Raw genomic sequence first — 9646 nt, 5'->3', positions numbered from 1 at the left:
GCATTGAGTCTGAGGAAGCAGGAAAGCACTCCCCCAGAATACCCCTCCCATCCTACTCCCATCAGTGCACATTAAATTCTTCTCAATTTGGCCTCTTCTAAGTTTTCTAGGTTCATTTCATGTCAGTCCCTATGGCAAGTCTGTGGCTCAGTGGTACCTGGTTCTAGAGGAGCTGAACCATTTGGACTCAATTGTAGAATGTGTTCCTGCTGCCGGAAGTGCTTCTATTGCCTCTTCCTGCTCCTGTTCCAGTGTGTTGTCCTTAATTCTTATCCTCCACAGAGTTGCCCCAGTGGCCGAATTCCTCTCCTGTACACTTAGTTTCTCACACTCTAGTCCTCCCTTTCAAGTGTTTTTTCCTCTCTGTATTCAAACTGCAGGATCATCTATTTCACTAGACCACAGACTCCTTGATAAGACAAAGACTCCTTTGTCTTACCAACCTTCCCTGACACTGGAGTTTCTCAATAAATGTGCTGCTGCATCCTGCTTCTCAAGCACTATTATTAGATGCCTTGTGGTCATAATGAAGAAAATGGTCCTTTTAAATTACATGTTTTTAAATGGTGGCATATGCCACAAGCAGCTTTTAAATCCTTTAAGTCCTCAAAGACTGTTCTTCTTCCATCTGTCACACTGAGCCTGATCTGCTCTCAGGAACCGAGATATAAATATGCATCAGATGAGCGCACGTGCAGATAAGAACATCACCTGTGACAAAAGGGTCAAGGATTAAGTACCCCAGGCGACAATCTTCATACTTGAGGAAATGTGTTCATGCCCCCATTGGGGTTGGAGAGAAAACCCATACCCCAATATGGCAAGAATGGGCAATCCAGAGCCCTGGGCAGCCCAGGGGTCTCGGTGCAGCCCTGATCACTGGGGAATTTACAAAGTATGTGGCCTCTGTAACCCCAACACACAAGACTTCATGGGAAGTTGCCATTCTCAAGTGTCAGGCAGGCCTATGTATAAGTCCCCTGGGTAACGCTGGGGCAGAAATATCCCAATTTAAAAATATTCTCTGAGTGGCTTAGCAAATGTATCCTAGTCCAAAATCTCTTGGCCTCATGTGCTATGGCAGCTGGCCTGTGTTTATCCGTCCTTCGTGTTCATCCCTCTAACTTTTGAGTACGTATTTGGCTCACTTTGTCTCCTCCAGGGAAGGCAAAGACCCCCTTCAAGCAAAGGTTAGCAAGCCTGAGTAAGTGGTAGGGCCCCACTGTGTTCCAGGAGAGGAGATCAAGGAACACTACTTTCTTTGGGAGAGTGGGGTTCAAGAAAAGGGGAAAATGACTTCACCTTAGGCTTCAGGCCCTAAGGATTAAACCACTGATGTGCTGGGTGGGTGCAGCTGCAGGAATCAGACTTCAGGGTGAGTCTCACCTCACATTGAAGATAACGGCTATATCCAGGGTTCCACTGCATTATCTGCCAGTTACAGGTGGTCCCAGATGTTTTGTACAGGACTGAGTTTTAAAATTTAGTCCTGATTTGCTTGGAAATCAGTCTCAGGATTTCAAATATCAAATAGTCTCCTAGGTTTATAGCCTAATATTAGGTCTTGACTCCTGGGGTGCTACTATGTGTCTTGTGACAGCAACAGAGGCAGTTGACAAGTCTCATACATGAAGGACAGAGAGATAGAGCAGGGGGAAAGGAACTTGCTTTCATGTGCAGATCCCGGTATGATCCCTGGAACTGCATATGACCCCCTGAGCCCCACCAGAAATGAGGTTGGGTGCAGAGCCAGGACTATGAGCGAGCACCGCTGAGCATTGCCCCAAAACCAAACCAACAAATAAAACACATGTCAGATATCAACCTACTTCCTGGTCTGGTCAGGTCAAGTGGAGAAAAAAAATTCTGTATGGGGCCAGAGAGAGAGCAAAGGATTAAGGAGCTGGCATTGCACATGGAGCCAACCCCAGTCTGATCCCTGGCACTGTAGGACCTGAGCAGTACCACATTCTTGGGCATTGAACCATGAGCTCAGTTGGATGAGAAATTATTGGGAGGGTCCTTGGCCTCATGGGCACTGTCTGGGAGACCCCTCTCTACCGAAAGTTTCATAATTTAAAACCTCTGTGCCTTTATGAAAAGACATATGTTTGTCCATAGATCTATATAAATATAGGTATGGATCTATAGATTAAATTGATAGTCATTGTTGAAGATTAAAAAGCAATTTCATGGTGGCATTTCATCAAGAAGTAAAGTGATTTTTTTACTTCCTGATGGTTATATTGCATTATTACTATTTATATATCAGAGGTAAACACCTTTAGGAAATGCTGAAAATGTATAGAATTGAGACAACTAAGCACTGTGTTTGTTTTGGGGCCACACTTGGCAGTGCTCAGGGCTTACTCCTAGCTCTGTGCTCAGGGATGACTCCTGGCAGGGCTTGAGGGATCCTAGGAGTGCAGGGAATTGAACCCAGGTCAGACCCATGCAAGGTAGAAGCCCTACCTGCTGACTATGATTCCAGACCCAACAATTAAGCTTTTTCATAGCTATTAAATAGTTTAATATACGAATAACATATTTCTTTAAATATGAATTTTCTCTATTTAAAAAAAGTTAACAGAGGCTGGAGCAATACCACAGCGGGTAGGGCGTTTGCCTTGCACGCGGCCAACCCAGGTTCGATTTCCAGCATCCCATATGGTCCTCTGAGCACCATCAGGGGTAATTTCTAAGTGCAAATCCAGGAGTAGCCCCTGTGCATTGCCAGGCATGATCCAAAAAGGAAAAAAAAAGAAAAAAATTAAAAAAGTTATCAATCACGTTTGTATTGGGTGAGGACAATCTGCTGAGAACTTGTTAGACTGTTCTCCCGTCACTCTCTGTCCCTGACAACACCACCCACCCCATCATCCTGCTTGTGCATGTGTGTGCGCGCACACACACACACACACACACACACACACACACACACACACACACACACATATCAGCTCTCATCTGAACTAGAACCCCTTTCCAGCTGCAGGCCTGACCCTGTGCTGGCCCAGACGCTGCAGTCGCTGCAGTCGTGGTTCCCACAGCCAGGCTCGCAGGAGATGGTGAGGGCTAAACAATAGGGGAGGAAGCTGGACCAGGCTCAGAGCTGATAGCCTCCCAGACGGCAATGTCCGGGGCAGGTGAGGGACCTGGGCCCACTTCCTCCATATTCGCCTTTGCTCTGGATCAGGTTCTTCTGGAGAACAAAGAGTCCCACTGAATAGTCTCAGTTCCCACTGCAAGGGTTGGGGGGTGGTGGTGAAAATTGGGCTCAGATCAAAAGTTGACACCTCTCAGACTGCTAATGAGCTGCTCATTTGACCTGGCGGCTTCAGACAAGGGTCCCAGCACCCTCAGAAATGATTCAGAAAATATCTCTGTGGATTGGGGGAAAATGTCCCATAGTTGAGCTAGTATCATGCATTCTTCTTTTGTGAGCGCACTCTCATAAAAAAAAATTCTACCAACATTTATTTAGTGCTTCTTATAATACTAGTAGTGAATATTTACTAAGCCCTTATAAAGTGTCAATGGCCAAACTAAATGCCTTTTGTTGTGAGTTGATTTAATCTTCACCATCGCTCTCTGAGTTCAGAACCATTTCCAGCTCTATTTAATAGGAGAGAAAACCGAGTAACAGAGAAGCCATTTTCTCTAAGTCACCTCTGATTAAGTAGCTGAGTAGAATCAAACCAGGTCTCCACCTTTTTTTGAGACCATGTTTCAGAGACACACTGTGGTCAAAGACATAGATAGCACAGGTAGTGTCCTTCCTTCACGGAGCTTATAATCTAACAGACAGGAATGACAAAGAAGAGTTAACTAAGTTTGGGAAGCATAAATGTGAGGGGAGAGTGCAAAGTTTATAACACTCACACCCAAGAGAGTTGGCCTGGGCTCTCTTTGGGTCCCCTGTGTTTGTGAAGGCACTTTCTAGAATACTTTATGAATGTACATTTACACAATGGAATACTACACAGCCAACAGGAAAAATGAAGTCATAAAATTTGCTTATCAAATGGATGGACATGAAGAGTATTATGTTGAGTGAAATAAATTAGAGAGAGAAGGGCAGACATAGAATGACTAGACTCATTAGTGAGATATAAAAAAAACACAATACGAGAATAATATCCAAGGTCAGTAGAAACAAGGCCCAGTAGGACTGGTCTGTGGTTGGAAACTTGCCACAACGGGTGAGGGTGGAGGGCAGTTAGGACAGAGAAGGGACCACTACAGCAAAGATAATCAGAAATGATCACTTTGGACAAGAACTGAGTCTGAAAGTAGATAAAGGGACAAACATGATATGCTTTGAGTACCTATAGTGCAAACCATAATGCCAAAAAGAGAAAGAGAGAGAGAGAGACAGAGACAGAGTCAGAGACAGAGTCAGAGATAGAGACAGAGACAGAGATAGAGACAGAGGGGGATGAAGTGGGGGGGGGAGCAGGAGGGAAGCTGGGGATTTTGATGGTGGGAAATGTACACTGGTGAAGGAACCAGTGTTAGAACATTGTATAACTGAAACCCAATCATGAACAACTTTGTAACTACATCTCACGGTGATTCATTTAAAAAAATAAATTAAAAAATGTCTATCTTAGAGAACACTATTATTCTGGACCACAGTGATAGTATAGGGGAAGGTGCTTGCCTTGCATGCAGCTGACCCAGGTTTGATCCCCAGCACTCCTTATAGTCCCCTAAGCCCATCAGGAGTGATTCTTGTGCACAGAGCCAGAAGTAAGCACTAAGCACCGCTGGGTGTGGCACATACACTCCTAACCCCCTGCTAAAAAGGGGAAAACACTATCATGCTTACCTAATATATGTCTGAAAAGGGCTATAGACACTTGGATGATTAAGCTTTAATCCCATTAGTCTGGGTTGACAAAGTGAGGCAAAGAGACATGCCAACTCAATTTGGAAAACAGGGTCATATTGCAAATTTTCTTTCCCTCCCCCCCCCCCTCTCTCTCTCTCTCTCTCTCTCTCTCTCTCTCTCTCTCTCTCTCTCTCTCGTGTGTGTGTGTGTGTGTGTGTGTGTGTGTTTTGGGGTCACACCTGGTGATGCTCAGATGTATTCCTGGCTCTGAACTCAGGAATTACTCCTGGCGGTCCTTGGGGGATCATTTGAGGAACAGAAGACTGAATCCAGGTTGACTGTGTGCAAGGCAAGTGCCTTCCCTTCTGCCCTATCTCTCCGGCTCTTGTTGCAAATTCTCTTCACCATGCCCAGCCATTTTGGAATTCAATCTGGCTAGGAAAATGAGAGATTTTTTTCTCTCCAAAACATTTCTTTAGGCAAATATTTGAGGATTCCAAAGGTGACCAGTGATTGCTGTGCTTTTTATTTGAGAGGAAACAGACGCCTCTCATCAATTTCATCATCCCTGTTGCAAATCTTGGTGTGAAAGTTTGTAGGTCAGAGGTGGTGGAGAGACTGATCTTAGTGTTGGAATCCTGTAATGGAAATTTAATTATAAAAAATACATGATTACCCATATTTTTATCAATCTCTATGAAAATCAAACATTACATTCTAATTTTTGGTGGGAAGTTAGACAATTTTTGACTATATTCAAGGCTGACTCTTGCTTTGTGTCCAGGGATCACTCCCTGTGGGGTCCTATGGGATGTGAGGAATCAAACCTGGGTTGGTTGTGTGCAAGGCAAAAGCTTTACTCACTGTAAAAAATGTCTCTCTGGATCCCAAATCTTCCATGTTTATTCTAAGTATATTCTTTTTAAATTTTATTTTTATAAAGTTGTTCACAATATTTGATTACATTTAATATTCGAACACCAATCCCACCATTGCACTTTCCCACCACCATTTTTCCATCTTGAACCCCAAACCCTGTCCCCAAATTAGAACTGAAATAATTTATTTTGTATTGCTTTGTATTTCAACCAGGAGCCAGTAAGCCCTTCTATAAGAGATTAGTAACATGTTGTTAAAGGTTGAGCCTTGTGTGCTAATATATTTTGTATATATAAAATTTTTTATATTTTATATATCTGCATAAGTATATTTCCCCCTAAGGTTGGTTGCCTTCTACTTTATCTATCTATCTATCTATCTATCTATCTATCTATCTATCTATCTATCTATCTATCTATCTATCTATCTATCTATCTATTTTTTTGTTGCCTTCTACTTTAAATCCAATCAAATGTGGTATCTACTTTTGGTATATTGGTGGTGTAAAGTATGAGATGTTGCGCCACCACAAATATGGCTGGGGGGAAGTTTCCAGGACTAGATTAACTCATGTTCACTCATGGGTGAGGCTCATCCGAGCATGTGGAGAGTGGCCATGAGCATGGTGGCAGTTGAGTTCTGGAGGTTTTTGGGCTCTGGGGCTGGAGCTGTTGTGTGGGGGAGAGGCCTCACCCACATCCCTCTGGGTTGCTCTGAACGAAACAGCTATTCTAAGTATATTTTAGGTAAGCAAAGCACACACCCCACCTCTAATATAATGTTTTTGAAAAGACTGTACAAGATATTGTCAAAATATATTCTACCTAGGGGTATGGTGCCACCATCAGGTCAACCTGTACCTGTGGTGCATGTGCATCAGCAGCCTGATGGTGCCTTCAGTCTTCTGGTCCCATAATTGGTACTCCAAAATTGCCGCTGTGCCTTTGGCTGTCCCCAACAACTTGCAACCAAGTTCACCAAGAAATTAAATGGCCAAAAGTTAGGTATGTGGGAGCCACACTCACAAACTACTTCTGGCTCAGCTATACTAGCTTATTTATTGGCTTTATTTCAAAGACCCATAGATAAATTTCAAAAGAGATAAAAAGCTGCAGTTAATCTTGGACCCACAAAAAACTGAACAGACTGGGATAAATCGGAGGGGGCGGGTTGGCCTGTGCCTGCTCAAGCAGAACCCCCCACAGCCACTTGCTTCCACAATCCAAAATCACCGCCATACCCCTGGCCTGAGTCCACTGTCTCAGGACGAACTTCAGCAAGATATAATCTGTTGAAAGTTCTGATATGTGGATTTTGTGACCGAAATCTCCAGGCTTTCTTGGAGTGTTGGGCTACCTCCCCCCACCTCCCTATACTTCTGGAAGCCTTGGCAGTAACCGCCACACACCAAACCGGCCACCTAATTGAGAAGCTACTCCAGCCTTATTGTCCAGATAAAAATATCGAGTGCCCTGAACAAACACCATGACCTTTTAGTACCTGTATTGCAAATCATAATGTACAAAAGGAAAAGGAGAGAGAGCAAGAAGGAAAGTAACTCCCACAAAGGGATGCTGGGGCTGAGGGTTTTGGGGGTGGAGGTTGGTGGTGGGGAAATGGGGATCATTGGTGGTGGGAAATATTCACTGGTAGATGGATGGGTGCTGGATCATTGTATGACTTAAATCCAGTTATGAACTGCTTTGCAATGGTCTATCTCATGGATATCCAGTTAAAATTTTTTTTAGAAAAGTAATGTGGAGTTTATTCTAAATTCAATCAGATTAATCAATGGCTGAATAAATAGCAGTACTCCTACATTGAAAAAATATATATATTATGTCTGATGGTGCTTCTTCAAGGCAGGGAAATGAAGTGGTGCTTTATAAAGTACTTAGTAAGGAAATAGGAAATAGCAAAGGTTTCATCTAAAGCATCTAATTGTCAACACTTTGGGGAAAATTTCAGCCAAGCCCTGTGCTGTCTGGAAAATAATTGCTCACCAATTTCATTAATCTCAACTCCCATTTATTGGAATCTTAGGACCTAAAGCAGGGGTGGAAAGGAGATTTACTTTATTTTTTAATTTTTAATTTAACTTACTTTACCTTAATTATTTTATTTTATTATTTTTATTAATTATTTAATTTAATTTTATTTATTTTTTATTTTTATTTTTATTTTTTTATTAATGAGTCACCATGAGGGTGCAGTTACAGAGTTTCATGCCTGTGTTACAGTTATATAATACTCGAGTACCCACCCCTCCACCAATGCCCATTCTCCTCCATCTATGGCCCTAGGGTCCCTGCCCCCCGCCGTGCTGTCTTCCCCACCCCTCGCCCCCTGTGATAAAATATGTGATAAAATATAAAATATTTTATAAAATATAAACTTAAAATATAAATATAAAATTAAAATATTTTATATTTTAAATTTTAAAAAAGGATAAAATGTGATAAAATCTAAAACAACATTTTAGATATTTTAAGATATGTTTAAGTGAATTCAAAACAAGGTGCCTTTTTTATTTTTTATTTATTTATTTTTAATTAGTGAATCACTGTGAGGGTACAGTTACAGATTTATACACTTTTGTGCTTATACTTCCCTCATACAAAGTTCGGGAACCCATCCCTTCACCAGTGCCCATTCTCCACCACCAGTAAACCCAGCATCCCTCCCACCCTCCCCAATCCCATCTCCCCCCCACCCCACCCTGCCACTGTGGCAGGGCATTCCCTTCTGTTCTCTCTCTCTATTTAGCTGCTACGGCCCGCAATAAAGGTGTTGAGTGGCCACTGTTTTCAGTCTCTAGCCCTCATTCAGCCCGCAACTCCCTTCCCCCGCATGGCCTTCGACTACATTATAGTTGGTGATCCCTTCTCTGAGTTGCCCTTTCCCCAGAATGTGAGGCCAGCCTCCAAGCCATGGAGTCAACCTCCTGGTACTTATTTCTACAATTCTTGGGTGTTAGTCTCCCACTCTGTTATTCTATATACCATAGATGAGTGCAATCTTTCTATGTCTGTCTCTCTCTGACTCATTTCACTCAGCATGAAACTTTTCATGCCAATCCACTTAAATACAAAATTCATGACCTCCTTTTTTCTAACAGCTGCATAGTATTCCATTGTATAGATGTACCAAAGTTTCCTCAATCAGTCATCCGTTCTAGGGCATTTGGGTTTTTCCAGATTCTGGCTATTGTAAGCAGTGCTGCGATGAACATACATGTGCAGATGTCGTTTTGATTATACTTTTTTGCCTCTCTGGGATATATTCCCAGCAGTGGTATTGCTGGGTCAAATGGGAGCTCAATATCTAATTTTTTGAGAATCGTCCATATTGTTTTCCAGAAGGGCTGAACCAGTCGGCCTTCCCACCAGCAGTGTAGAAGGGTCCCTTTCTCCCCACATCCTCTCCAACAGCGGTTGCTTTTGTTCTTTTGGATGTGTGCTAGTCTCTGTGGTGTGAGGTGGTATCTCGTGGTTGTTTTGATCTGCATCTCTCTGATGATTAGTGATGTAGAGCACTTTTTCATGTGCCTTTTGGCCATTCGTATTTCTTCCTTGGTAAAGTTTCTGTTCATTTCTTTGCCCCATTTTTTGATGGGGTTGGATGTTTTCTTCTTGTAGAGTTCAACCAGTGCTTTATATACCATTGATATCAACCCCTTATCTAATGGGTATTGTGTAAATATCCTTTCCCATTCTGTAGATAGTCTTTGTATTCTGGTCACTGTATCTTTTGCGGTGCAGAAGCTTTTTAGTTTAATGTAGTCCCATTTGTTGATCTCTGTTTTTACTAGATTGCTTAGTTCCGTGTCACCTTTGAAGATACCTTTATCTTCAATATTGTGGAGGGTTTTGCCGACCTTGTCTTCAATGTACCTTATGGTTTGTGGTCTGATGTTGAGGTCTTTAATCCATT

Source organism: Sorex araneus, chromosome 5 (genome assembly GCF_027595985.1).
Source record: "Sorex araneus isolate mSorAra2 chromosome 5, mSorAra2.pri, whole genome shotgun sequence".
In the NCBI taxonomy this organism is placed as follows: domain Eukaryota; kingdom Metazoa; phylum Chordata; class Mammalia; order Eulipotyphla; family Soricidae; genus Sorex; species Sorex araneus.
The sequence above is the reverse complement of the archived record's forward strand: the minus strand, read 5'-3'. Positions refer to the sequence as shown.